Here is a 5973-nt window from a genome sequence, read left to right on the forward strand (position 1 = left end):
TAGGGCAATAGGTCAGAGAGGTTGAAACCTTGGGAATACAAATACCACCAAGAATCTCTTAAAATATTGGGTAGGGATTTACTTGTACAGGCCATGGAATTGTAAGGTTGGTTTTTCCCTGAGAGCTGGAACTGACTGGTGTGGAGGCTGGTCATTCAGGGGACATCCGGGGAACATAAAACACGTAATTAGCACCCTTTTCAACTTTGTTGCTACTAAACAAAGAACTGATTTATTATATTTAACCTGCAAAAAACTACTAGAGCAGGAATACTGTCTTTTTCTTGTAAACAAGATGGGACTAAAGTCATCACAGTATGCACGCTGATGTGTGTGTTGTTTTTTTTTAAATATTTTATTTATTAGAGAGAGAGAGAGCACAAGCAGGGGGAGTGGCAGGCAGAGGGAGAAGCAGGCTCCCCACTGAGCAGGGAGCCTGATGGCGGGGCTCGATCCCAGGACCCTGGGATCATGACCTGAGCCAAAGGCAGACGCTTAACCATCTGAGCTACCCAGGCGTCCCATGCTGACGTGTTTTATCAGCTAATGGTACTGATTGCTTTCTTACACCACAACAAAAACGAAGATAAATTAATGGATCGAGACCTGATGGATGAATAGATATGGAATCAAGCAAATACAGTAAAATGTCACTGTAGAATCTAGGTGGTGAGTATACTAGTGTTCGTTGTAAAATCTCTCAACTTTTCTCTGTCTGATGATGCTCAAAACAAAATGGTTAGGATAGAAAGGTCAAAAAAAGCCATATCTAAAAGGGAAACCAAAATTAGGCAAGGGAAACAAAATATATATGGGCTAGAGGATAAAAGCGCATGGAGAGAAAATATTCCAAGTGATTGGTTTGAAGTGCCGGGTGTTTCTTTTCCCCACACATGAAACTTTGCAAACACACAACATATAACACAGTCTTTGGCACCGCGGGACAGAGTTACACCCCTGGCTCTCAGCCCTCGAGCTTGTGGCGCGAGTTGGGAGAAGAGAATGGCTTCTCTCTCCTGCTCTCATTGAGGACCAAGGGGACCCTCGAACAAACTCCACCCCTTTCCCCTCTCAAGCCAAGGAGAAGCCACCTTGGTCACCTGTGTAGTGCTAACCATGATGGTAAGCGGAGAAAGGAGAGGCCTGTCCCAACTATTACAGGATAAGGGGTAAAGGTAAAGAAGGGGTACAGTTTGGATTAGGCCACAAAAGGGAGCAGGTGACACCATCCAGAAGCATGTGCAGCTTTGGGGGGCAGTGGGGTACACAGTGATTTGGCCTCTGAGCTACCTTGTCCCTGGCTGAGCAGGAAGAGTAGGGCAAATGGAAGGGGCGCAATTTGGCAGTGATGATGTCCCCCAGTTTGGGCTTGAGGGAAGAACCACCCAGGAGGAAGCCACCCACGGCAGGCTGGCTTGCCAGCTCCTTGCAGGTTGCTCCAGTCCCAGAACCTTCAACATAAACAGGATGCTCTGAGCCCCTGCATCAACCACGTGAGACTTAAGCCATCCCTGGAGCGTTTTGTGTACTTCCCGTTGCAGTCTGGCCAGTACCAATGGCCCACGCAGGCTCATAGCCAGGACAACCTTGTTCCAGTCCTTTGCATTTTCTATGGTGGCCTTGTTTTGCTCAAAAGTGCCTACTCAGTGATGCCAGCTTCCTTCTCACTCAGCTTCTCCCCAGTGCAGGCGATTACTTACAGTCCCTTTGCAAGGGTGTGGGCCCCTTTCTGCCCTATTTGCTCATCTGACTCCCCAGAGACAGGCCTTTTTTCTGAGTGCCCCAGGATGGCCAGGGCTGATCACCCAGGGAAGGCCCCGTTCGTCACTGGGCAGCAGTTCTCCCAGCCAGATCTTGGGATTCTGCCAGGCCAAGTCCATGTGGCAGTGGGGGCCACACAAACTACCTAGGTGTCTGCCGCAGCTTGGCAGTGTTCAGAGCGGTGATGCATTCCCCCAGACTCTTCTTACAGTGCTCCCCACCATGAAGAACTTCCTGAGGGCACCATGGCGCTGGAACCAACACACTGAAGGCCAGTATCACACCCCCCCTCAGTGATTTTTCAGTACGCTGTAATTTGACTCTATATTTTTAGAGGGATATATCTTATGGACAAAAAGAAAAGCAAAAAAAAAAATCTTTGGGGCACCTGGGTGGCTCAGTCGGTTAAGCGGCTGCCTTCGGCTCAGGTCGTGATCCCAGGGTCCTGGGATTGAGCCCCGCATCGGGCTCTCTGCTCTGCGGGAAGCCTGCTTCTCCCTCTCCCACTCCCCCTGCTTGTGTTCCCTCTCTCCTCTCTCTCTCTGTCAGATAAATAAATAAAATCTTTAAAAAAAAAAAAATCTTAAACTCTACTCAGCAATCGTTTTGAAGGTTGTTTTGTTGATTTTCTTACTCTGAGGCTGTTGTAGCACATTGTGGAATAGATTGTATGAATATCAGCATCACTTAGACATTCAGTTCAGGAGAAAAGATACACAATTAGGTTAAGTAAAAATCTTATAAACTTGAATTTGTAAGATGAACTCATGATCTGTTTTATCTTTAAAATATACACACAGTACTACAGTGTCACTTTCCTGGTTTTGAGCCGGTACTACCGTTATATAGGACTTAGCCATTGGGGGGTGGGGGCTTGGGGGGGAATGGAGCGACAGGCATACAAGGCTCTTCCTACAACTTCCTGTGAGCCTATAAATATTTCAAAATGAACCTGAAATGTCAAAAAGGCAATGATAAAATTCAGTTAGTACTTGAATATGTTGCAATAGGCCAAACTGGGGGTCAAGGGACTGAGAGGATGCGTGAAGAGCCGAAGATGTGAAATCCATCAGACCATTCACAACAAAGGATTTCTGTGTCTTTGAGTTCTTCTCCACGGATGTAATTGCAAGTACTTGGGAATAATCCCAAAAGCCAAGAACATGCTTTTCATATAGTGGTCCACAGACTCAAAATTCCATTCTTCTTCCATGCCATCCTGTGGATCGGGAGGAGACTGTGGGGTTAATTGTCCGTGGTGCAGGCAGGGAAATAAGGCACAGAGTAATGAAGACACTGAATCTGGGCCACACAGAACAGGAAGTAGGTCCAGGGATGGAGTCTCAGATCCCTCAGAGAATCTCAGTTATACAGTAGATTACAGGCATCATCTAGGCCCTGCTTCTTGCTCAGGTGTACATCAAAATCACCTGAGGATTTCTGTTTAACACAGAGACAGGAGTGGGGGCCCATATCAAGACATGTACTCAGTTGGCCTGGGATGGGGCCTAGTTAACAATATTCTTTTTTTTTTTTTAAGACTTTTATTTTTACGAGAGTGAAAGAGAGAGAGCATGAGCAGGGGGAGGGGCAGAGGGAGAAGCAGGCTCCCCACTGAGCAGGGAGCCCGATGTGGGACCCGATCCCAGGACACTGGGATCATGACCTGAGCTGAAGGCAGACGCTTAACCCACTGAGCCACCCAGGAGCCTTCGTTAGCATTATTCTTAAAACCTCCCTAGATGCTTCTAGTGTGCAGTGAGGGTTGAGATCCAATCATCTATTCCAAATCACTTGTTTACCAGCTGAGGAGTCTGAGGCTCATGGAGGTGAAGCGACTCATCCCAGCTGGTCAGTCACTCAGGGAGCTGGTTCGAGACCACTGGTAATGGACTTGTCGCCTAGTGGTGAAATTTCGTTTTCTGAAAGTTTTGTTTTCTCCAGCTCTTGTTTTCTTTCTCAACTGTAAACACGCACACGCACACACACACACACACACACTCACGGGCGTGTATGTGTGTGTCCTTTGTTGGCTATTTGCTCTCTGATCTCTCTGATGTCACCCATGGAGAAGATTCTGAATATCTGTTCACTCTGAGCCAAAGCCCCTTAGAACTGGGACCGCTGCCAAATTCACAACAAACATTCTGTCTGCGTCTCTGCATGCTATCCAGTGCATTTGGCAAATTACAAACCCAATCACTTTTCTCCATAAGAATTCCAAAGATACTTGTTTCCCAAAACAGGAGAGCTTTTCTAATTCATGTATTTTGGCATTTGCTTACCTCCTGAGCATTTGTCAGAACACATGGATAAACCTATCTCAGGTACTGAGAAGTTTTTATTTGTGCAGAACTTTCTGGCTAGTTCAGGACGCCTCCGAGGAAGCTTATATAACCAGTGAGGCCTGAGCTGGGTGGTGAGCTGGGCACTCTATGTCAAACCACAACACCTTGCTCTTAGCTCCTGTCCAAGTGATCAGGGATTAAGAGGCTCTCTTGGTATTTGGCTCATTTCCTTCATTCCTGAACCGGTGGCTTGTTTATCTCTGTCAGGTTGAAACCAAAAGTAACCACGAGAATCTTGATCACTTTAGTAAGAGTAGGTTTTTATATATTACAGTAGATTCCTTTTATAGTTAGGAGGCTAACTGAAAATGGGGCTACCTTCCTTAATCCTTCCTTTCTTACACAGCCATCCAGAATCCAGCCACCAACCTCCATCACAGGCAACAGTGGGCTGAAGCTCTCCTGTAGGGTGTGAGGCAGATCTGGGTCCACACACTGACCAGTCACTGAGTTTTCACACCACTAGAAACACCACTCAATATGGTGGCAGGTCCACAGTCATTGGTAATCCGGTTTCATTCAACTCCATACTCACCTGGAAACCCCACAAGACACTGCACACAGTCCTTGCCCCTTGACTCTTGATGATGAAGCTGTGGACAAAAGGCACCATCAGAACGTTCCATCTCTTACCTCAGTTCTCTGTTCTCTCATCTCAACCACTTGCTGTTCTTCTCTCTCAATAAGCTTCTTCTGTTTTTATTTTCAGGCCACATGAAAAAACATGGCTGACAATGGGACCCAAATGCCTATGTGACAGGTCCGACATGCCCCAGATTCAGCTTTCCAGGGAAGCAAGTCTAATTGTCTCCTCTTAACAATTTTTTTTTATTATTATTTAACAGAGAGAGAGAGAGAGAGAGAGAGCACAAGTAGGCAGAGCAGCAGACAGAGGGAGAGGGAGAAGCAGGCTCCCCGCCGAGCAGAGAGCCCGATGTGGGGCTTGATCCCAGGACCCTGGGATCATGACCTGAGCCGAAGGCAGCCGCTTAACTGACTGAGCCACCCAGGCGCCCCAACAATTTTTTTTTAAAGATTTTATTTATTTATGAGAGAGAGAGAGAGAGAGAGAGAGAGCAGGAACGGGGGAGGGGCAGAAAAATAGGAGAAATCAAAATCAAACCATTCTAATGTAAAACATGAATGTCTTGTTAAGGATTTAGCTCATCTGAGTAATTTAGGGGTTCTGCTTCCACCTGTGAAGAGGTATTTATCCATGTACAACATGAGGTGTTAGCAACGGTACAGAGCCTTCCTTGAGCTACAGATAAACAGTCTAATGCTATTCTATTACCAAGGATCACTTGGGCTAGGAAATCTAAAGACTTTTGCTGGGTCTTAATGGTTCAGGCAGTGGAGCAAGCTCTTCTGTTAACTTCTGGTAAGGTTTCTCATCATAACTTCTAAGTCTGCCATGTCTACTCCAAGCCATGAATTTATGATTCCAAGGTATGGGTTAAAATGATCCCCAGAATATCTGGCAGGAAGGTCACAGCCTTGGCTATGACCACAGCTGTTGTCTTCATATTCAAAAAGTTCCTCATCAGGGTAATCATCTGTTCTCAGTAAGTCTCTTTTCCTTCTTGAGTGAGATTCGGGAATAGTGGTTGTAGCCATTTTAAGAAAGTTAAAGAGGATGTTAAATGCCACAAAAAACAAGAAAAACACATGCCACCAAAGCCTTTCCAACTATCAAGACATTCATAAGCCCAAGACTGGTGATCATATCCACAAAGAAAAATATACCCCTTAGGTGCATACATCAAACCAGACATGGTGACAGTACTTACAGAGTCATTAACAGGCAATGAAGGGAGGTGAGCTCAAGCCAGGGGTCAGTTTGGGGGAGAGTCCCACAAGTTTC

At 46.1% G+C, this 5973-nt stretch overlaps 1 pseudogene; it reads right to left on the minus strand.

The window, feature by feature from the left end:
- Positions 1-1155: 1155 nt before the first annotated feature.
- LOC110585989 lies at positions 1156-2974 on the minus strand (annotated as a pseudogene).
- Between the last annotated feature and the right edge of the window lie 2999 nt (positions 2975-5973).

Source organism: Neomonachus schauinslandi, chromosome 6 (genome assembly GCF_002201575.2).
Source record: "Neomonachus schauinslandi chromosome 6, ASM220157v2, whole genome shotgun sequence".
Classification (NCBI taxonomy): Eukaryota; Metazoa; Chordata; class Mammalia; order Carnivora; family Phocidae; genus Neomonachus; species Neomonachus schauinslandi.